The 25,419-nt window shown below is 42.6% G+C and overlaps 1 long non-coding RNA gene across 1 annotated transcript; it reads left to right on the top strand.

Annotated features, from left to right (window-relative positions):
- Positions 1-15,440: 15,440 nt before the first annotated feature.
- Positions 15,441-18,244, top strand: LOC124787882. Its single transcript, XR_007016023.1, has 2 exons — positions 15,441-15,695; positions 17,954-18,244. It is a non-coding gene; the product is annotated as an uncharacterized LOC124787882 (long non-coding RNA).
- Positions 18,245-25,419: the final 7,175 nt, after the last annotated feature.

Genomic DNA, 25,419 nt, shown 5'->3' on the forward strand with positions numbered 1-25,419 from the left:
TTACCCTCCACACTGCCCTCCAATACTAAATTGGTGATCCCTTGATGCCTCAGAACATGTCCTACCAACCGATCCCTCCTTCTGGTCAAGTTGTGCCACAAACTTCTCTTCTCCCCAATCCTATTCAATACCTCCTCATTAGTTATGTGATCTACCCATCTAATCTTCAGCATTCTTCTGTAGCACCACATTTCGAAAGCTTCTATTCTCTTCTTGTCCAAACTATTTATCGTCCATGTTTCACTTCCATACATGGCTACACTCCATACAAATACTTTCAGAAATGACTTCCTGACACTTAAATCTATACTCGATGTTAACAAATTTCTCTTCTTCAGAAACGCTTTCCTTGCCATTGCCAGCCTACATTTTATATCCTCTCTACTTCGACCATCATCAGTTATTTTGCTCCCCAAATAGCAAAACTCCTTTACTACTTTAAGTGCCTCATTTCCTAATCTAATTCCCTCAGCATCACCCGACTTGATTAGACTACATTCCATTATCCTTGTTTTGCTTTTGTTGATGTTCATCTTATATCGTCCTTTAAAGACACTGTCCATTCCATTCAACTGCTCTTCCAAGTCCTTTGCTGTCTCTGACAGAATTACAATGTCATCGGCGAACCTCAAAGTTTTTATTTCTTCTCCATGAATTTTAATACCTACTCCGAATTTTTATTTTGTTTCCTTTACTGCTTGCTCAATATACAGATTGAACAACATCGGGGAGAGGCTACAACCCTGTCTTACTCCCTTCCCAACCACTGCTTCCCTTTCATGTCCCTCGACTCTTATAACTGCCATCTGGTTTCTGTACAAATTGTAAATAGCCTTTCGCTCCCTGTATTTTACCCCTGCCACCTTTAGAATTTGAAAGAGAGTATTCCAGTCAACATTGTCAAAAGCTTTCTCTAAGTCTACAAATGCTAGAAACGTAGGTCTGCCTTTCCTTAATCTTTCTTCTAAGATAAGTCGTAAGGTCAGTATTGCCTCACGTGTTCCAGTGTTTCTACGGAATCCAAACTGATCTTCCCCGAGGTTGGCTTCTACTAGTTTTTCCATTCGTCTGTAAAGAATTCGTGTTAGTATTTTGCAGCTGTGACTTATTAAGCTGATAGTTCGGTAATTTTCACATCTGTCAACACCTGCTTTCTTTGGGATTGGAATTATTATATTCTTCTTGAAGTCTGAGGGTATTTCGCCTGTTTCATACATCTTGCTCACCAGATGGTAGAGTTTTGTCAGGACTGGCTCTCCCACGGCCGTCAGTAGTTCCAATGGAATATTGTCTACTCCGGGGGCCTTGTTTCGACTCAGGTCTTTCAGTGCTCTGTCAAACTCTTCACGCAGTATCATATCTCCCATTTCATCTTCATCTACATCCTCTTCCATTTCCATAATATTGTCCTCAAGTACATCGCCCTTGTATAGACCCTCTATATACTCCTTCCACCTTTCTGCTTTCCCTTCTTTGCTTAGAACTGGGTTTCCATCTGAGCTCTTGATATTCATACAAGTGGTTCTCTTCTCTCCAAAGGTCTCTTTAATTTTCCTGTAGGCGGTATCTATCTTACCCCTAGTGAGATAGGCCTCTACATCCTTACATTTGTCCTCTAGCCATCCCTGCTTAGCCATTTTGCACTTCCTGTCGATCTCATTTTTGAGACGTTTGTATTCCTTTTTGCCTGTTTCACTTACTGCATTTTTATATTTTCTCCTTTCATCAATTAAATTCAATATTTCTTCTGTTACCCAAGGATTTCTACTAGCCCTAGTCTTTTTACCTACTTGATCCTCTGCTGCCTTCACTACTTCATCCCTCAAAGCTACCCATTCTTCTTCTACTGTATTTATTTCCCCCATTCCTGTCAATTGCTCCCTTATGCTCTCCCTGAATCTCTGTACAACCTCTGGTTCTTTTAGTTTATCCAGGTCCCATCTCCTTAAATTCCCACCTTTTTGCAGTTTCTTCAGTTTTAATCTACAGGTCATAACCAATAGATTGTGGTCAGAGTCCACATCTGCCCCTGGAAATGTCTTACAATTTAAAACCTGGTTCCTAAATCTCTGTCTTACCATTATATAATCTATCTGATACCTTTTAGTATCTCCAGGGTTCTTCCATGTATACAACCTTCTTTCATGATTCTTAAACCAAGTGTTAGTTATGATTATGTTGTGCTCTGTGCAAAATTCGACCAGGCGGCTTCCTCTTTCATTTCTGTCCCCCAATCCATATTCACCTACTACGTTTCCTTCTCTCCCTTTTCCTACACTCGAATTCCAGTCACCCATGACTATTAAATTTTCGTCTCCCTTCACAATCTGAATAATTTCTTTTATTTCATCATACATTTCTTCAATTTCTTCGTCATCTGCAGAGCTAGTTGGCATATAAACTTGTACTACTGTAGTAGGCGTGGGCTTCGTATCTATCTTGGCCACAATAATGCGTTCACTATGCTGTTTGTAGTAGCTTACCCGCATTCCTATTTTCCTATTCATTATTAAACCTACTCCTGCATTACCCCTATTTGATTTTGTGTTTATAACCCTGTAGTCACCTGACCAGAAGTCTTGTTCCTCCTGCCACCGAACTTCACTAATTCCCACTATATCTAACTTCAACCTATCCACTTCCCTTTTTAAATTTTCTAACCTACCTGCCCGATTAAGGGATCTGACATTCCACGCTCCGATCCGTAGAACGCCAGTTTTCTTTCTCCTGATAACGACATCCTCTTGAGTAGTCCCTGCCCGGAGATCCGAATGGGGGACTATTTTACCTCCGGAATATTTTACCCAAGAGGACGCCATCATCATGTAATCATACAGTAAAGCTGCATGCCCTCGGGAAAAGTTACGGCTGTAGTTTCCCCTTGCTTTCAGCCGTTCGCAGTACCAGCACAGCAAGGCCGTTTTGGTTATTGTTACAAGGCCAGATCAGTCAATCATCCAGACTGTTGCCCTTGCAACTACTGAAAAGGCTGCTGCCCCTCTTCAGGAACCACTCGTTTGTCTGGCCTCTCAACAGATACCCCTCCGTTGTGGTTGCACCTACGGTACGGCTATCTGTATCGCTGAGGCACGCAAGCCTCCCCACCAACGGCAAGGTCCATGGTTCATGGGGGGGAGTATGTTAATATATTTGCAAAATTAATAATATAAATGTAAAACTACCATACCGCGTGCAAATTACACGAAAATTTAAACTTAAAGTTTGACATTAAAACATTCTCTAAATTCTTGGAGTTCCCAGGACCGTTACCATGCCAGTATTGAAACCGATAACAGTCGAAAATCGTTCATATTCTTTACTCCTGGGTTGGATGATCTATCTATGTATGTACATAACGTATATATGTTTGCGTGGAACTCTCAGAGGGCAAGTGCTACTCACGCATATCAGTCTTTTTTTAGTTACTAACACGGTTTTATATTCAGTGCTTGTTCAAGTAAAATCAAAAACTTAAGTTTGTAAACAGGAATTTTAAATCTTTTTGTTGAATAACCAAGTACTGATATCAATCAAGACAATCTACTGAGCCTCTCGTTGCATCCTTGATGCCAATGTGTTGGCGTGGAGTCACATTTACATTTGGCTTTTATGTTACACTTTGTGCAGTTTTACACAGTACTGTCCTAGTCTTATCTTAGTGTAGCTATGGACAAAAGCACATTTCTCCTAGGGAACCATGAAGCAGAAAAGTTAAGTACAGATGACAACTGAACACCTGGTAGAAACCTTTTGGCAACTTTAGCATTTGACACTGACGCAGCGTGTGAGATGGTGAAGCAGTGAGACAGTGGAATAAAATTGGAGACAGGGCGGATGAAACCCTGATCCTGTTGCTAGATTTAGGTTTTCCGTGGCTTCCATAAACAGTTTCAGTCTAATGTTGGGACTGTTATTTTGGAGAGGACACTGTTGAGTTCATTCCCCATCCGTGGTTCAAATGGTTCTGAGCACTATGGGACTTAACTGCTGAGGTCATCAGTTCCCTAGAACTTAGAACTACTTAAACCTAAGTAACCTAAGGACAACACACACATCTATGCCCGAGGCAGGATTCGAACCTGCGACCGTAGCGGTCGCGCGGTTCCGGACTGTAGCGCCTAGAACCGCTCGGCCACACCGGCCGGCTATTCCCCATCCGTCCCCAATAAGAGTGCGTGATGAGTAAAGTTGGAATGAACTGCGAAATTCAAAACCATAATACTATATGTTAAAAAGAATCTATGTAAGCTATACGATCTTACCTAGAATTTGAAACTAAGACGTTCTGCTGCAACAATAATACCAGTAGAAATCAAGCAGAAAACTGAAAATACTCAAAAAAAGTGAAAGAGTACTTTACTAATAATGCCGTCTGCAACTAATCACAATATTTAAACTCGGGGATTTAACTTCGTGTTAGCACAAATGGCTGTGTTTTTCTAGTAGAAACAGCAGCTGAGATGAGTGAGAGGAAGAGTAGTGGGCTTTCCTTTTCAATAAAAAATAAAAATACAGCTTTTATCCTTAGACTATCTAGAAGTAATTCCTAAAACTAAAATTTTCAGTTAATTAACACTATTTGAAATTGGTTGTTAGTTTATTCTATGCACTACAAGTAGCCTGTAGTGTCTGTTTTTCAGGTTAATGTACGACTCGCTCCGCATCTCCGAAGCTTTTCCGTTAAGATGAGAATTATGTACCACGATGTGTGTGTGAATGAATGTATGAATGAACTTATATGAAATGGCTTCCACCACAGAGCACAAGCTATCTTGCAAAGTGAAGTAGTAGACCTTCGGTGCTCTTCTGGCATTTGTCTGCCTTTTCTTCTGCATGTAGTAGAGCTTTCCCATCTTCGTCCATCAATTTTATCAAAAAATGGCTCTGAGCACTATGAGACTTAACAAAAATGGTTCAAATGGCTGTGAGCACTATGGGACTTAACATCTGAGGTCATCAGTCCCCTAGAACTTAGAACTACTTAAACCTAACTAACCTAAGGACATCACACACATCCATGCCCGAAGCAGGATTCGAACCTGCGACCGTACCGGTCGTGCGGTTGCAGACTCAAGCTCCTAGAACCGCTCGGCCACAGCGGCCGGCTCAATTTTATCGCCAGATGACGTGTGTGTGTGTGTGTGTGAATGAATAAATGAATCAATGAATTTTATGAAATGGCTTCCACCACAGAGAACAAGCTATCTTGCAGGGTTCAGAAACCGATACAGAAATTTTTAATAGAGATTAACATAAACACCATTTCCGCCCTTTTTAATGCTCATGAAAACTACACATTGCATGTTGTACCACCATGCAGCGAGACCTTCAGAGGTGGTGGTCCAGACTGGTGTACACACCGGTACCTCTAATACCCAGTAGCACGTCCTCTTGCATTGATGCATACCTGTATTCGTCGTGGCATACTATCCACTAGATTATCAAGGCAGGCACTGTTGGTCCAGATTGTCCCACTCCTCAATGACGATTTGGCGTAGATCCCTCAGAGTGGTTGCTGGGTCAAGTCATCCATAAACAGCCCTTTTCAGTCCATCCCAGGCATGTTCGATAGGTTTCAAGTAGAAAGAACATGCTGGCCACTCTAGTCGAGTACTTTCATTGCTTTTTGAGCTTCCTGTTGGAGATTTTCACGCTAGTTACCAATCGAGTGTTAGTCCAAATTATTTAGTGAATTAGTTAAATGTTTAGGGCGGCTATAAATGATTAGATAAAAGTTATGGATGCGGGAGTTGTGGGTAGTTCTTTCAATAATTATTGCTTCTGTTTAAGATGGATTTACCTGAGGAGCCATAGGCTCAGCCTAGAGAAGAGCTATTTAAGATGGAGGGATCGTTGGAATTTCTGAAGAGTACATGTCTAAGGAAGCAGTGTCGTTAGCATAATGGATGAGTTAGAGGGCGTTTAGAGGATATTACCGATGCGATAGACTCTTGGGGCACTCCTGTACTTGAGTAGAAGATGCGGAAATTGGTATTTTTAACACAGACAAAGGATGGATGGTTAGACAGAAAGGAATCAATTATGAGGACGTAGTTAAATGGGAGAATATGCATCGAGTTTGAAAAGGAGACTGGAATTCCATAAAACCACATAGGCTCCTTTGAGGTTTAAAGGATACAAAACTGAGGATTTTATATTGTTACGTCGATGAGATAAGAAATGTGTGAAGTGGGATGAGATAAGAAATGTGTGAAGCGGATAAGCTTTTCGTCAGAGAATAGAAGCCTCACTGGTCAACAAGGATGGGTAACTGTTTGTTCAGGCATTTATGGACACATTGGAAGATGATGGGTTTGAAAAAACATGCTAAACAATGAGGCTAAACCGTCGTTGGAAGGTTTGTTTGGTTTGAGAAAAAGTATGATTCTGGAGGTGTTCCGCAGATCAACATTATATCCTGTGGAGAAAATGGTATTACAAAGAGTTACAAGGGCTACGATGAAAGGATGGGGACATCCTTTTAGATGTCTGTAGGTTATGCAGTCGCGACTGGAAGCAGTGTTGCATTTTTTTCTGTGATACTTGTTTTATGTCACGTGGTGTAATTGATGAGTTCTACTCTATCTGTGGTATATTGTGCAAGTAATGGAAGCTGGGAGCAACTGATGCTACAGAAGTATCGATACTTTCACGGACTGTAGGAAATACGGAGTACTAGCAATGGGGCTCCTCCGGAATTTTGAAGATGTCAGAGAGACAGGATGGGAAGTGATTAGCTTTGCTCTGCTCGTTGAGAAGGAGAATTGAGGAATTATGCTGATACACTAATGGCCATTAAAATTGCTACACCACGAAGATGACGTGCTACAGACGCGAAATTTAACCGACAGGAAGAAGATGCCGTGATATGCAAATGATTAGCTTTTCAGAGCATTCACAAGAGGTTGGCACCGGTGGTGACACCTACAACGTGCTGACATGAGGAAAGTTTCCAACCGATTTCTCATACACAAACAGCAGTTGAGCGGCGTTGCCTGGTGAAACGTTGTTGTGATGCCTCGTGTAAGGAGGAGAGATGCATACCATCACGTTTCCGACTTTGATAAAGGTCGGATTGTAGCCTATCAAGATTGCGGTTTATCGTATCGCGACATTGCTGCTCGCGCTGGTCGAGATCCAACGACTGTTAGCAGAAAATGGTATCGGTGGGTTCAGGAGGGTAATACGGAGCGCCGTGCTGGATCCCAACGGCCTCGTATCACTAGCAGTCGAGATGAAAGGCATCTTATCCGCATGGCTGTAACGGATCGTGCAGCCACGTCTCGATCCCTGGGTCAACAGATGGGGACGTTTGCAAGACAACAACCATCTGCACGAACAGTTCGACGACGTTTGCAGCAGCATGGACAATCAGCTCGGAGACCATAACTCCGGTTACCCTTGACGCTGCTTCACAGACAGGAGTACCTGCAATGGAGTACTCAACCTACGAACCTGGGTGCACGAATGGCAAAACGTCATTTTTTCGGATGAATCCAGGTTCTGTTTGCAGCATCATGATGGTCGCATCCGTGTTTGGCGACTTCGCGGTGAACGCACATTGGAAGCGTGTATTCGTCATCGCCATACTGGCGTATCACCCGGCGTGATGGTGTGGGGTGCCATTGGTTACACGTCTCAGCCACCTCTTGTTCGCATTGACGGCACTTTGAACAGTGGACGTTAAATTTCAGATGCGTTACGACCCATGGCTCTACCCTTCATTCGATCCCTGCGAAACCCTACATTTCAGCAGGATAATGCACGACCGCATGTTGCAGGTCCTGTACGGGCCTTTCTGGATACTGAAAATGTTCGACTGCTGCCCTGGCCAGCACTTCTGGTCAATGGTGGCCGAGCAACTGGCTCGTCACAATACGCCGTCACTACTGTTGATGAAGTGTGGTATCGTGATGAAGCTGCATGGGCAGCTGTACCTGTACACTGCATCCAAGCTCAACTCAATGCCCAGGCGTATCAAGGCCGTTATTAGGGTCAGAGGTGGTTGTTCTGGGTACTGATTTCTCAGGATCTATGCACCCAAACTGCGTGAAAATCTTATCACACGTCAGTTCTAGTATATTATATTTGTCCAATGAATACCCGTTTATCGTCTGCATTTCTTCTTGGTGTAGCTATTTTAATGGCCAATAGTGTACATGAGAGTCTGTGGAAAGATTTCCAATACTTGCAGTAGTTGGTGACGGGGACAGGTCAGGTGAGGGAGGGAAGGGGGGGTAGCGTAAAATCTGGTGCATGGTTAGCGCTAATTCCAATTGAATAAGTTTCTGATATGTGTTTGCAATAGGCAGTGACGTGTGATTCTGTGCTCGTCCCAATGCTTCAGGGGCGAGCGTTGTACGCGAAGGGAGTTTTGTAGGCAACGTAGAACTGCTGGAGAGAGGAGAGGTCATTAGGATAAATGTGCTTGTTACAGATGCGGGTTAACGTGGCGCCTAACAAGCGCTGGCGAAGGAAGTATCCAGCAAGATATGCTGAAAGATTTGCGGCTGGCTTCTGACATGAGCGTCTATGTATTTTCCGTAGGCATTCCAGCTCATTCGAGAGTCTTGGATAAGTTTTGGGTGGATATTGACGGATGAGATCGTAAGTAGGGGGTTGTGAATGGAATGTATATCTGATCATTCACATTCGGGATCAGGACTTCTATGGTGATGTTTACAACATTAGAAGAAATGAAAATAGCGAGGTATTACTTTCGGAATTGGCATGTTGTAGGATGAAGTTTGTGTTACCGTCGAGAGAATGAGTAAACTTATTCCACCACTGTAATTTTCAGGAGGTCTAATATTGAATTTTAGATCAGCGGCAATAAAACAGATGGAAAAGTTACAGTCTATGTGGTTCACAAAGTAAAATCAGCAACAATTTAGTTTTAAATATACACTCCTGGAAATTGAAATAAGAACACCGTGAATTCATTGTCCCAGGAAAGGGAAACTTCATTGACACAGTCCTGGGGTCAGATACATCACATGACCACACTGACAGAACCACAGGCACATAGACACAGGCAACAGAACATGCACAATGTCGGCACTAGTACAGTGTATATCCACCTTTCGCAGCAATGCAGGCTGCTATTCTCCTGTGGAGACGATCGTAGAGATGCTGGATGTAGTCCTGTGGAACGGCTTGCCATGCCATTTCCACCTGGCGCCTCAGTTGGACCAGCGTTCGTGCTGGACGTGCAGACCGCGTGAGACGACGCTTCATCCAGTCCCAAACATGCTCAATGGGGGACAGATCTGGAGATCTTGCTGGCCAGGGTAGTTGACTTACACCTTCTAGAGCACGTTGGGTGGCACGGGATACATGCGGACGTGCATTGTCCTGTTGGAACAGCAAGTTCCCTTGCCGGTCTAGGAATGGTAGAACGATGGGTTCGATGACGGTTTGGATGTACCGTGCACTATTCAGTGTCCCCTCGACGATCACCAGTGGTGTACGGCCAGTGTAGGAGATCGCTCCCCACACCATGATGCCGGGTGTTGGCCCTGTGTGCCTCGGTCGTATGCAGTCCTGATTGTGGCGCTCACCTGCACGGCGCCAAACACGCATACGACCATCATTGGCACCAAGGCAGAAGCGACTCTCATCGCTGAAGACGACACGTCTCCATTCGTCCCTCCATTCACGCCTGTCGCGACACCACTGGAGGCGGGCTGCACGATGTTGGGGCGTGAGCGGAAGACGGCCTAACGGTATGCGGGACCGTAGCCCAGCTTCATGGAGACGGTTGCGAATGGTCCTCGCCGATACCCCAGGAGCAACAGTGTCCCTAATTTGCTGGGAAGTGGCGGTGCGGTCCCCTACGGCACTGCGTAGGATCCTACGGTCTTGGCGTGCATCCGTACGTCGCTGCGGTCCGGTCCCAGGTCGACGGGCACGTGCACCTTCCGCCGACCACTGGCGACAACATCGATGTACTGTGGAGACCTCACGCCCCACGTGTTGAGCAATTCGGCGGTACGTCCAGCCGGCCTCCCGCATGCCCACTATACGCCCTCGCTCAAAGTCCGTCAACTGCACATACGGTTCACGTCCACGCTGTCGCGGCATGCTACCAGTGTTAAAGACTGCGATGGAGCTCCGTATGCCACGGCAAACTGGCTGACACTGACGGCGGCGGTGCACAAATGCTGCGCAGCTAGCGCCATTCGACGGCCAACACCGCGGTTCCTGGTGTGTCCGCTGTGCCGTGCGTGTGATCATTGCTTGTACAGCCCTCTCGCAGTGTCCGGAGCAAGTATGGTGGGTCTGACACACCGGTGTCAATGTGTTCTTTTTTCCATTTCCAGGAGTGTATTTTGATTTTACGTGCTGCTTTGACTATAAAGATTTTGTTGTTATCGCTCCACCTCACCGAAACATATAAACTGTGCCTTTGGTGATGAAATTTGATCAAACGAAGAACTGAACTATGTAGGTTTGTAACAAAGGGTTACAAATGATAAAATAATTGTACTGACAGGTTAAAACATTTCGGGAAGGTAGCTTTACCTTGCGGCAGAACCAGTAACTTTCTCTTGGAGGAAGGTCTGTTGCTGCACAGCCGATGCAACGTGTAGCTGGGCGAACACATGGAAAAGACGTCGGAGCCACCATCGTTAATCGTTGCACCAGTCGTTTCCAAAATTTAAAAAAAAGAAACAGACACACTCAGTCACCATTGAATCCACTCCGTTCGTTTAGCGCTGCTTGAGAATCTTTGTTTTTATACGTAAAACTATGCAGGTTATCAAGTACGAAAGATTTTGTTTTGATATTCTGTGTGTTTCCACGCTTCCATTCATCTGAACCAACTTGAGCTTAAGAGTTTTTAAGTGAGTCTTCAATGCGCTACCACACCCATCGTAGCTGTGCTCCCTTAAAATTTGTCATGAAATTCCACCCTGTTTCCTGTATAAATTTAACACAAATCATTTTGTACGGTCTTGAGCCAATCTATTTGGCTCGTTTATTTTCAAAGTTTTGTGTCTTTAGTTATTCACGAAGCTGCCTCTGGATTGAAAGCCTATGCTGATATTAGATTTGTTCTAAGGCTTATTTAACTAAAATAGTTTAAAGAGAGACTTAAAGCAATCAGAAAGCAATTAAATAATCACACACATTTTTGTATGTTCCCTTAACGAAAATCATAATTATGTAAAGCTTCTCTCATCAATCCATTACATGATCAACACACCTTTGCTTCACGTGGATTGCGAGTTTCTCGGTGACTCTATTATTACGGGAACGTTGTCATGTTAACCCTTTTGACATGACCGTACCAACGATTCTAGTGCCGCGACACTGCACTATTATGGTGTCTGCAGGGGTCAGCTGTTGTTCTATAAGTTTCCCCCTACCTACGATTACCCGTTCACTAGACAAGACAACGAATTGAATTGCTCAGGCAGGAAACACCAGCGGAAGCTTGCCTACCCAACATGCGTCCCTAGCATGCGCTAAATAAAAAATTTTACTGTCTACGAGATTTTAGAAACTCTCGCTTTATCCAAATAACCACACTCAATTAGGTAAAAATACATGTACTGCATTTTTCAAGAAGTAGCCATACAAAACACTTACTCCTGTTCATACTCAATATAATTACCAATTTACTTTTCTCTTGTACAAAAATTCCCATTAACTCATTCACAAAATGTTATAGAATACGGTAGTGGAAACCAGTATAAAGGCACTGATATTTGAAGGAAATTTAACGTTAATGGTAGAAATAGTTGGGCGTAGTGTATATGCAGTAGTATGAGGTCCAGTATACTGACAAATGCAGTCCAATGGATCGCATTTGATTTCAATAGTACAGAACATAATAAGACATCAACCATTCAGCTAGCAGAGGATGGAACTTGGTACATCGGCAATCTGCTCTGTGTGGTGTTAGTGTGTGTGTACTGTGTGTACGTTCCTTTCCTACAGAAAAGAAACAGATACTATTAGTAATAGTGCGTACTGTGTCTATAAGCCATGACTGTGACAGTCACGCGGAAGACAGTTATTACATTACATTTATCGTTTTCCATGGTTCCCTTGGAGAGGAGTCTCTGGGATGTGGAAAGATTGGATAAAATGGCCCTAAGTACTACGGGACTTAATTTCTGAAGTCATCAGTCCCCTAGAACTTAGAACTACTTAAACCTAACTAACCTAAAGACATCACACACATCCATGCCCGAGGCAGGATTCGAACCTGCGACCTTAGTGATCTTTACCTTTGCGCAAAGCAAGGGTCTCAAACCGTTATTCTTCTGAACTTCCTGCTAATTGGCAGTTGCCAGTAACTGCCTGAGGTGTACGAGAAATTTTGTCAAATGGAAACGTCTTGCAATCAAGAAACTACTGCAGAAACAAGCTCAAACTCCCAAATATAAACAGTTTAGATTGGAGTTTGCTGAAAAACATATTTCATAGACTTGAGAATGGAATAAAGTGATCTTCATGATGAGAAGAAGATAGTTTAGGTGTTCCGAATGGATTTCAGTATTGCTGGCATTACCTGAGAACAGTGCAGCAAGTAAGAATCAGTAGAAATTTCGGTGGTAGAGGTGTTACGATTGGGCAACATTCTACACTACACTACAGCACTGCAGGTAACTCATGTTTTGCTTGGGTGAACACTAGTATGAACTCTAATGTGTACCCTAAGATGTTAGAGACAGAATGGAGTGTAATGTATGATGAGTTAGGGGAGGAAAGTATAATGTTTCAACAACATAATGAATCTGTCAAGGTTTCCGCATAACAAAGAAGTAGTTTTAAGATAAATATATCGATGGCTTGCCCTGACCTACACGCAACATGGTCTTGAGCCCCGTCGAAAACATTTGTGGAATACTTGCAATGCGTGTTTATCGCAATGGAAGGCAATTTGGGGCCATATGTGCGCTGAAAGGAGCGATACGGGAAGACAAGGCGACAATTTCACTGCAAGACCTACAAACTTTAATCAAATTAATGCCGAATTTTTGAAGTAATTAGGTTGGACAAAGTACTAACAATGCAATAATACAACAGGACAGTGAGCGCCTTTATACCAATGTCCATCTAGGAAATGCCAATACCACATTTTGTTACTTGTGTTATGAAAGAAACTGAAAAATATCGTCATAATTGTTTATGTCTTATATGTATCTACTACTTTCATAATAAATTCGATACATCTATGCTTCAGACATTGTATATGTCTTTGGTAGGAGCCCCGCCTTTATACTGATTTCCACTAGTCTATATTGCTTACAAAAAGTTCATGAAATACCGTTTTCATAGTGTGCACAACACGTCTTGCAGTATTAATTTTCATTACTGAAAACAAACTTTCAAAACTTAGTAATAAATAAAAATTCGGACACTGATAATTCAGATGCTCACGAGAAAAAAATCGCTTCTTCTTCTTACTACAAATCTCTGTTCTTTGTCTCCTGCGTAATTGTACAGCACTACATAAACTAGCGGGAGCTACGAGAAACATGTTTTGCTGCTACCGTGGAGCAGCTACGACTCGTTGAGCTTTCTGTCTGGGTAAATCGTACTGGCACTAAAGGGTGCGGGATGACCCTCTGTTTTCATTCGCTGCGACAAAACTATAGCAAATAAGAAAAAGTCCACTATCACTCAGGAAGAGAAAGAAAGGTCCCTCCTCGTCCAGTGCGCCTACTTTGATCCTCGTCCAATGCGCTTACTTTAACTCAAATTTATCTTGTACGTAAATGGATCTATTTGAAATGTGAACAAACTGTGATTAATAATATCTTTAGCTGTCTGCAGAGCATAACTGAAGATGTTCCTTCCACAATATACATTCTAGCTACATTAGACTCCCCTTTCAGTCCAAGCACAATGTGTGACATAAATTCATTTATACCCAATAGTTTATAACACTTTCCATTCAATCTCTCATTCACTCTGTTGGCTCTTCAAATGCTTCTTATTGAAGAAAATAACTGCATATGAAAGTTATATATTAAAATAATTACTCACATGATTAAAATTAGGAGTTATCAGATACGGGCTGATAAAATGATTAGCTCAACTGTTTGCATGATTTTATTACAGTACCAGAATTTTGTTAAGTGTAAAGAACTGCTAAACAGGTACTTAAGGTTAACTAAAATATTTTATTACTTATCGAAGTTGCAGACGTAAATATTTTAGTGGGAGTTACCATTGTTAGTTCCAGTATTGCGTTAAAATTTCATGATAATCGTAACGGTATGATGTGCGAAACAATAATGAAGAATTACACATTGCAGTGATCTGACAAAAGGCACTTTAAAAACTGAAGTGAAAAAGTCATGCGATACCTCCCAATATCGTGTCGAGCCACCTTTTGACCGGCGTAGTGCAACAGTCCGACGTGGCATATACTCAACAAATCGTTACAAGTCCCCTTTAGAAATACTGAACTAAAATTCCATCGTTGTTAGGGAACATGAAGTACATGAATGGCTGAAAATGGTCTACAAGTAGTCGAACATGCCCATTTCCAGTCAATGATTGTTCCACTTAGACCAGGGAACCTAGTCGATTCCATGCAAACACAACGCAGACCATTGTGGAACCACGACCAGCTTGCACAGTGCTTTGTTGGCAACTTCGATCCATGGCTTCGTGGGGGTCTGTGCCATACGAGAAATCTACCACAAGCTCTTACCAACTCAAATCTAGACTTTCTCACCAGGCGACGGTTTTCCAGTCGCCTAGGTCCCAACCGATATGGTCACGAGCCTGTGAGAGGCGCTACAGGCGATGTCGTGTTGTTAGCAAAGGCACTCGCGTCGGTCTTCTATTGCCATAGTCCACTAACGCCAGATTTTACCGGGTTGTTCTAATTGATACGTACATCGTACGTCCCACATTAATTTCTGCGATTATTTCACGCAGTGTTGCTTGTCTGTTAGCACTGACAACTCTACGCAACTGCCGCTGCTCTCGGTCGTTTAGTGAAGACCAGCAGAACTGCGATGTCCTTGGTGAGAGGTAATGCCTGAAATTTGGTATTCTCGGCACATTCTTGACACTGTCGATTTCGAAACATTGAATTCCCTAACGATTTACGAAATGGAGTGTTCCATGAGTCTAGCTCCAATTAGAGTCTGTTAATTACAGTCGTATGGCCATTATCATATCGGGAACCTTTTCACGTGAATCACCGGAGTACAAACGCCTGCTTCTCAGTGTACTGCCTGCCCTGTACGCGATACTCCCGCCATCTGCATATGTGCATGGCGCTATCCCATATGACTTTTTCACCTCGGTGTAGCTCTTGGCTGACATCCAGTGACGTCATCTACCGCTTCTGGCAGTGTGAGAATGAAATCTCCTCCCAATTGCCAACTACACAATTGCAAGGTGTTTTGTATCGTATTTAAGTAAACAACTGCTTTTCCCGTACGTCACTCGCACTGCTGCGAAAACGTTCTGTCCCGTACGCATTCTGCACAGCGACCATTGGCTCGCGCCCTAATCAGGAGATGACGAGCGCCGACGTATCCGGAATCTGCACCGGCAAAACAAGGCGTCGCCCAAAACAAAGCTGCAAAGTGGGCAGTTCGAGGTGTCCAGCCGGTAGCCAAGGCCACACGGGGCCCTATAAAAGCGGGCGCTGAGACCCGGTCAGCATACAGTGCAGCCCAGGCAGCATCCACACCTCAACCACCATGAAGGCTTTCGTGAGTACCGCCCACTGCAGCCAGCGGCGCAGCGTTAGGGACAGTAGGAGCGTTACGAAGAAGGGTAGCCGAGCTGTCCAGTGGCTTAACCACTGTGCAGCCTTGCCATTTACCTCATTATGGGAAACTTTGAAGATGCTATACCAAGCATTTGAGACCAAATGAGGAGCGGGATGTTTTATTTTTTATTTATTTATTCCATTAGGACTTTCAGAAAATCTCTTACAAGGGGTCAAAACAGTATATATCAAAACTCATTAAGAGATTTGCTTACCAAGTTTCACAATTTCTAAGCATTCTTGTGTTTGTACCATTATGATGATATTTATAATTACTAACGCAAGTAAGAGGCTGAGATGTGAATGGGAATTTGGAGTGATAAGGGAGGCATGCTAGTGTAGTCCATGCAGTTGTGCAAAGCCAGTGTGCCAGGGTGGTGTAGCGGTTAGTACATCCACCTAGTGAGCAGGGGCCCTGGGTTCGAATCACAGCTTTGGTACAAACTTTCATTTGTTGCCCCAGTCAGGATATATATATCATTGACTTTTGAGACTTGAAAAGGTCTCAGAAAGGGTACACTTTGATTTGATTAATTTTGGTTAGTAATAATATTAATAATAATAACAGCAACAGACATTCAGTATAATAATAAATTAACCAGACTAGCGGTTCTGAAGTCATGATTAAAGTCATTGGAAACAGGAGTCACAATGTCAGAGGGGTAGACTGAAATGACAGTGACAGTATCTGTTCAGAAAGCAGACTTTCAGCAGATCGTTAACGAGGAGGAAGATGGAGGACGAAGAGATGAGCTCAGTAAGCTGCAAATAATTACGTAGAACAAACATCTGGTCATTGTGGTTGATTACGCAACATTACCTCTAATCTGAAGGTAGATTTCTGTACAATTTCTCGACATTCCAGTCTGGTTCCCAACGCAGGAAATTATTTTGAAAAAATTACTGTGTTATGTAGTGGTATAACAGAGGATTTTTTGAGAACGATTTCCTCTGCTACGCTGTTCACAGGGGGCCCTTAGAGCTGAGGACAAGTAAGAGTGAATGGAATGATAACGGGGACAGTAAAGTAAATAGTGGGCATATATGGGTTTTATAGATGATGGATGTCTCAGAGGGCCATGATCCCTGAGGTGAACTCATGGCAAATGTTGCGGGAGTGAGTTGCATTTGAAAAGTCAAGCCTTTCGTTTGCATGATATCCTGTGCTGTTCTCTGGATTAATCTATGCATACTGTTACCTCAGTATCTGGCAAGATCACAAAAGTACTATAGTGTCTTGCAGAGCACAGGTCACTGTAGAGACGCCTCATAAAAAAATATGAGAAGTTATTTTCACTCATAATATCACTGCCAATATTTACAGTACGTACCTATAACTCAAAGCAAAGGGATGTTATATACAATCTGCTAATTTGCGCCGATATCATTGAAATACTCAATGTTTAACTGAAACAATATTCCTACACTCCCTGCAAAATTAGCTTCTGCTGAGGTGCTGCAACATTGGCAAAGTTCTTTTAGAATAATAACGTCGGTGCACCTTTAACTTGTGATATACAACTCCTGAATGATGGATAGATACCCGAGAAAAGGCAACGCGTGTTTGTTGAGTTTATCGACAGAATGATGGCAGTGTGTCACCCATAGTATCTTTGCTCAATTTTCTTGAAACGATACTTAATAAGCCATTCCAATAAAATATGTGATCTTTATAGTCTGTGTGAAGCGTAAATGAGCTACAGCGTTTGTGTTAAAGCCAACATAAAGTAACTACTGTGACGACATTTATCAGTACTCTAATTTTGTCATTGGTCTTGGAAATTCATTACAATTTTTTACAGATTCCATACAGAGCAGGTCATAGGAACGTATGAGAACGTTAGTGATGGGAAAACACATCTCAAATAGTTTAGACACATAACAGAGACATGGATGCTTTATAGACTGGTAATAATTAATGACTTTCATGACCAAAGTTCTATGTTTTGTAATCAATTCTAGTAGAGTATATGTACTAGTACAATAACTAAAACTCCCAGAAATATAACCTGAAGAGAATGAACCTTGATAAATCTCGATAGTATTTTACGTTAAAAATCACAATTATATGTTATTGTTCATTTTCTACATCAGTTTCTCGAACTATTCTTCACCTACAAGCCATTTTATGAAACCTTTCTGCCACAAATCTACTGTTTTCAAGGCATTCTGATGCAAGCATGCTTCTGCTGTCCACAGGTGTGCTCTTTCCTCGTAGTCCTGCTGGTGGCGGCCGTGTTCGCCCAGGAGAAGGCCAAGGAGACCCTGAAGGGCGCCGAGGCCTACTACGCCTACGCTGCCCCCTACGCCTACAGCGCCTTCGGCTACCCCGCCGTCAGTGCCTACTCCGCCTACCCTTACGCTGCCGTCGGCTACCCCTACTACTACCGCTGAAAATGGACACGACTTCTACGAGGATGCAGTTCTCACTTCAGTGACTACTGTACTCTCTTCCTTCCTTCAATAAATACAACTGTATCACAAAACGTACCCCTGAGTCTTTCTAATTATTTATATTTCCTCTGTTCAACAATGGACAGTACTCCTTACACCTACTGCACCAATAAGGGTTTCTTAAATTGGTATAACCCTCTAAATTACTCATGCAAACATTCAGAATGAACAAATAATTTAAATAAACCTTCACAGATGAGAAAATATCATTGAAGTTCTAATAATTTGTTAGATATAACAGGTTCTTCATTGTATTCCAAGAGATAATGGAAGATCGGGACAATGAGCTAATGGATGACAGGTGGATGAGAAATTCCAGAACCAAAATGGATTCATATAACTGAAGACCACATACATATCCACACAGCCAGCCAACACACACACACACACACACACACACACACACACACACACACACACAGACACACGCACACACACACACACACACACACACACACAAACACACACACACACACACACACACACACACACACACACACACACACACACCGAGTTGCCAGCAGTCATCGTTCCCAAGAGAGAGGGACATTAGTCGACTCTTACCTTCTGAAACCTATGTGCTGTATTTTTATCCAAACAGTCCTGGTAGTAACGGGTTCCTGGCAACACACAATCAAATCGGTTGCGATATAACGCATTATAGGTGAACAATTGACCTGCATAGCTTTTACGAGGCGTAATGACGTCCACTCGACAAACGAAACACTTCTGGCTGCCCTCTATGGAACATTATAAACAAATGGTTCAAATGGCTCCAAGTACTATGGGACTTAACATCTGAGGTCATCAGATCCTAGTCCGGCTGAAAGTCTCAGAGCAATGGTGCAGGATCACAAAGATTCCTGCAGGGGATCCATCACTTGTTTCCGGATGGCAGACTTAGGTGTGAAGTGGCTATGAAGTGCTTGGTCATCTGATTCAATACCTCTCCATAAGTTAACCGACCTTTCATTCTAATCTTCAACCTTCTTTTCTTACACCACATTTCAAAAGATTCTATTCACTTCCTTTCTGTACTGTTGTCGACCATGTTTCGCTTCCATACAGACTACAGCTTAAACAAATATTTTTCCAAAAGAATTCCTAACACATATTGGGTGTTCTCTGACAGAGTTTGAAAGGGGCCTCATTGTTGGCCTCTACTTGGCCGGCTGATTGAATCATACAATATCAAGCTTTGTTGCGTATTCGTATGTGACAATGGCACGACGTTGGACTGCATGAGAATGTGAGGGCAAGCATACTCGTCATCATGGTTCCGGTCAACCACGGCTGACCACCACAAGGAAGGATCGCCGCAATGTGGACCAAGTCATTCAATTGTTATTTATTTCTACTTAATGCAGTTACGTGCTGCCACGCTGGCCACCATATTGTCCACACTTGTAGCTGCCAGGTTTGTCATGTATGGTCTGAGACGGCATGAACAGTTAACTAAATTAATTACTTCTCTAACAGTAGACCATTAGCAATAAATACTCTGCTTCTTTGCATGGAATTACGCTTCAGATAGGCGAAAGTACGTCGTCGGCTGCTGTTTTGGAAAACTGTTGATTTTTAATGCAATGTGTAGTGATGTGACGCAGTAGTGGGATACATTGTGGAATATATGTTAGCCAGGGTTTCTCTGATTGTAGTCTTAATAGATTATGTTGTTAGACTCTGTTTCAGTCGTAGTGACTCAACAAATTATTTGTTTAGTTCTTATTTCAATTCTAGATTCAGTAAGCACAGGTTGTTGTTGTTGTTGTTGTGGTCTACAGTCCTGAGACTGGTTTGATGCAGCTCTCCAAGCCACTCTATCCTGTGCAAGCTTCTTCATCTCCCAGTACCTGCTGCAACCTACATCCTTCTGAATCTGCTTAGTGTATTCATCTCTTGGTCTCCCTCTACGATTTTTACCCTCCACGCTGCCCTCCAATACTAAACTGGTGATCCCTTGATGCCTCAGAACATGTCCTACCAACCGATCCCTTCTTCTAGTCAAGTTGTGCCACAAACTTACCTTCTCCCCAGTCCTATTCAATACTTCCTCATTAGTTATGTGATCAACCCATCTAATCTTCAGCATTCTTCTGTAGCACCACATTTCGAAAGCTTCTATTCTCTTCTTGTCCAAAGTATTTATCGTCCATGTTTCACTTCCATACATGGCTGCACTCCATACAAATACTTTCAGAAACGACTTCCTGACACTTAAATCTATACTCGATGTTAACAAATTTCTCTTCTTCAGAAACGCTTTCCTTGCCATTGCCAGTCTACATTTTATATCCTCTCTACTTCGACCATCATCAGTTATTTTGCTCCCCAAATAGCAAAACTCCTTTACTACTTTAAGTGTCTCATTTCCTAATCTAATTCCCTCTGCGTCACCCGACTTAATTCGACTCCATTCCATTATCCTCGTTTTGCTTTTGTTGATGTTCATCTTATATCCTCCTTTCAAGACACTATCCATTCCGTTCAACTGCTCTTCCAAGTCCTTTGCTGTCTCTGACAGAATTACAATGTCATCGGCGAACCTCAAAGTTTTTATTTCTTCTCCATGGATTTTAATACCTACTCCGAATTTTTCTTTTGATTCCTTCACTGCTTGCTCAATATAGAGATTGAATAACATCGGGGAGAGGCTACAATCCTGTCTCACTCCCTTCCCAACCACTGCTTCCCTTTCATGTCCCTCGACTCTTATAACTGCCATCTGGTTTCTGTACAAATTATAAATAGCTTTTCGCTCCCTGTATTTTACCCCTGCCACCTTCAGAATGTGAAAGAGAGTATTCCAGTCAACATTGTCAAAAGCTTTCTCTAAGTCTACAAATGCTAGAAACGTAAGTTTGCCTTTCCTTAATCTAGCTTCTAAGATAAGTCTTAGGGTCAGTATTGCCTCACGTGTTCCCATATTTCTACGGAATCCTAACTGATCTTCCCCGAGGTCGGCTTCTACTAGTTTTTCCATTCGTCTGTAAAGAATTCGCGTTAGTATTTTGCAGCTATGACTATTAAACTGATAGTTCGGTCATTTTCACATCTGTCAACACCTGCTTTCTTTGGGATTGTAACCATACAGTAAAGCTGCATGCCCTCGGGAAAAATTACGGCTGAAGTTTCCCCTTGCTTTCAGCCGTTCGCAGTACCAGCACAGCAAGGCCGTTTTGGTTATTGTTACAAGGCCAGATCAGTCAATCATCCAGACTGTTGTCCCTGCAACTACTGAAAAGGCTGCTGCCCCTCTTCAGGAACCACACGTTTGTCTGGCCTCTCAACAAATACCCCTCCGTTGTGGTTGCACCTACGGTACGGCTATCTGTATCGTTGAGGCACGCAAGCCTCCCCACCAACGGAAAGGTCCATTGTTCATGGTGGGGGGGGGGGGGGGGGGGGTTGCACAAAACTATAGCGAGCTAAATAACATTATGAGAATGATTGCTGATGTCTTAATGTAAAATCAAAATCAAATACAATCGCTATGAGCACTAAGCCATATTCTGCATCCTCAACTACAACTCATAAATGTTCTCCCGAAAGACTACGAAAAGACATCGGATAGTAAAACTCTAGCAATGCCCCTGAAGCAAGGTCCATGGTTCATGGTGGGGCGGGGGGTAAGTACAGGTAAGAGTAACATATTAAGTTGAAATGCTTGGCGCTATAAGCCAAAAGCAAACACACTCTACACTTTTTGAGCAGTTTCCTGGTAGAAAATGACTTACTTTATAACGTTAGAACAGTTACCTGTACAAAATTCCTTACCGTTGCGACTACATTAAGTAAGTGTGTGTGTGTGTGTGTGTGTGTGTGTGTGTGTTTGTGCCCACTCCGTTCAATGTTCATTTAGGTTTTCCAGTTTGTTTTATGAGGCATGTAGTTTCATATGTTGCAGCATAGCTTAATAGACCATGGTTCTAATCAACTGCTCATGGTGGTAGTTCAGATTTTAGCACGCACTTACACATTTTAAGCTTACGAATCGTTGTTTATACTTTGTTAAACTCATGTGTTATGTATGTGCTCTCTAACTTTGTAGAGTAGCTGAAAATGACCAACATGAACGTGTACCTTACAAGGGTTGGGAAGAAAAAGGAAGTAAGGTTAGGGTTTCATGTCTGAAACATCACAATGGTTGTTTTATAGTCTTGAACTGTGCATTTCATCTCGAGTGAATAATGATATTTAACCAAACAGAAAATCATACGTTTCCTCCGAGTGAGGAACTTGCATAATGTTTAAATATATGTATACGCATATGTATATGCACTCATATGTCTTAGATTCATCTTTCCTTCACACTTCTCTCCATGCTTGTAACTTTTGCAACGGATGGTCCATGTAAGTGTTATTAAATAATAATAAATGTTTACATGGGCGATGTAGGCTGCTTTATCTCTTTATTTCAATACCATAACATGCTCACTAAATACTGAATGCTTATTATTTTTTAGCAGTCAGCCGGTGAGAAGAATTGGCTGGTTTCGTCGAGATTTGCACACATTGTGGTCATCTCATTGAGATAGTGATCACTGATATTTATTACGTAGAACTGGCATATTTCATCTTAACGAAGTTCTGTCTGTCGGCGGGTACATAAATTGACACACGTACAATTTTGAAGATTCGCGGTCGTACAGTTTTCAACGAAGCCAGTTAATTCTGAAAGAAATATTTCGTTTCACTTATTAATGACATCGAGAGAGAGACATAGTAATATCATTATGAAAAACTCAGGACAGTACTCTCTCTCACCGATGTAACGAGCGTTTTTGCGTCATCAGAAACGACGATTCGCTCTTGAACCAGTCCGACATTGGACATTTGTTTAAACTGAAAGATTTTTCGTAATTCTGTCTTTGCTCAGATCGCTTATAAACAACCATCGACGACGATTAGAGACAGATTACGATCTGGGACTGTGGAAGGATGAGTAAGGAAATCAGCCATACCGTTTCAAAGGAACCATGAATGCATTTACTTGAAGCACATTAGGCAAGTCACTGAGAACCGAAACAGATATGTTTCGACTCGCATTTGATCTACTGTCCTTCAGAATACAAGTCCGGCATCATACCACTGCTTGACGTAGCTCGGCAGGCAGTGAGAAGAGGTAATTCCATTAATATACAGCAGAGGGTGAGGTGTTCACAGTATACCGTTAAACGTCCTTTAAACGTGTCTAAGAATTCAATCTGTGGTTTCAAATTGAAACGTACCATCGCTCAGTCCTACTGGAACTGAATAGTCCTGTTACGGATGTGGCATACATGATTCTTATGCACAAACAAGCAAATGAAATCCGTGAGCAACAGGTATGAACGTAAGAGATTTATAGCTACTTCGTTTCTAGGTAACATATCGTATAAAATGCAACGTGTGCTCCAAAAACACTTCTGTAGTGTAGCATTTTCCACGAACAATAGCTTAAAATGGAATTTTGTATGTTTTAGCAATAACAATTGTAATAAGCTATTGCAATCGGGAGTTTATAAATTGAAATGTAATGATTTCCCAGCTTATTACATAGAGCGGGCAGGTAGATCTATAGCCATAAGATATAAAGAACATATGCTGGCGAGAATGGGTACGAATAAGAATGGGTCAACGTTTGCCGAACACATCATTGAAGAAGGACATACGCCCCAACCTGTTAATGACACCGAGCTATTGTGTAAAGAAGCCAAGGGTATGAAATTACATTTACTGGAGGAGATGCGGATATAGGCTGCCGTTAACACCACAATACAGATGTACATGTTTGGAGTTTTGCGATGACGGAGAAGCACGGACTGCTGATTAACGGCGTCGTATTGTGTTGAGTAAAGAATAACGCTTCTGCAGTACCGTAAATGACCATCATGGGCGACGTGGTTAGAGGTCACATTCTTCAGATGTTTCGGAGGAGCAAAGCGCTGCTACTCCTTGCGTCATGGTGCAGGAAGCCACTGGATACGACTTCACGTCACGACTGGTAGTGTAGTAGTGATTGGGGGAGCTCTGACAGCACAATAGTACGTCAAGGACACTCTGTGTCCTCTTGGGGTACCTCTCATGCTACAATAATGTGGTGCCATTTTTCAGCAGAGCAATGCAAGTGCATACGTGGCATGTGTGTCCACGAGCTGGCTACGTTATATTTATGTACTCCCATGCTCCCAAACCAGTCTCAGGACTGAAGACCACAACAACAACATACTCCCATGGACAGAAAGATCCCCATGTCTGCCCCTAATACGACATGAGTCCAGGATATGAAGGACCAGTTGCAACAGTTGTGGATCAGTTCGCTTCATAAAGTCTTTATGATAGCCTTCCCCACCGAGCTAGTGCATGTGCATCCAGACCAGATACCAGATGCCGGCGGCGGGGGAGGGCGCTGGGGAAGGGGGGGGGGGTGGAAGAGAAACATGATTCTAGTAAGTGGACTCACTCTGCCAAGTTCCTTTCAACTAAGGCTCATAATTTTAAGGTTGTGAGTTCGATCTTCACCCAGGGCATTTAATCTGTTGTACATCATTGCTGAATTAAAAGCGTTGGTGTTACCGAGCGACGTGGTGCAGTGGTTAGCGCAATAAGCGCGCATTCGGGAGGACGACGGTTCAAAACCGTGTCCGACCATCCTGATTTAGGTTTTCCGCGTTTCCTAAATCGCTTCAGGCAAATTCCGGGATGGTCCCTTTGAAAGGTACGGCCGACTTCCTTCTCCATCCTTTCCTAATCCGATTGGACCGATGACCTCGCTGTTTGGTCCCCTCCTCCGACTCAACCAATCACCGTTTCAATTAATCTTTGAAATTCCTTGCCGTCTCTGACAGAATATCAGCATCACTGACAAATATAAAATTTTCTTTATTCTCCCTGAGTTCTTACTCACTTCCCAAATTTGTCTTCAGATTTATTTTCTGATTGATTCACATACAAATAAAATACCATGGAGATTTGCCAACAAACATGTCTCAATCACTTCTTAAGTCCTGCTTCCTTTTCATGTACAGTCGTGGACAAAACGAGCGAGACCCCTCGCCTTTTCGTTATGCTGAACCGCACAGCTTTAAAGTCTGCTACACAGCATAACAGCCAAGGCGACGAAGTGCTACCAACATACTATGCACAGGTGTGAAAATGAAAAACTATCCGAAATTTGTTAGACTGTTTTCAATCATGTGTAAGACTATATTAATGCTAATTAGTGTGTT

This window comes from Schistocerca piceifrons, chromosome 3, assembly GCF_021461385.2.
Source record: "Schistocerca piceifrons isolate TAMUIC-IGC-003096 chromosome 3, iqSchPice1.1, whole genome shotgun sequence".
NCBI classification, from domain to species: domain Eukaryota; kingdom Metazoa; phylum Arthropoda; class Insecta; order Orthoptera; family Acrididae; genus Schistocerca; species Schistocerca piceifrons.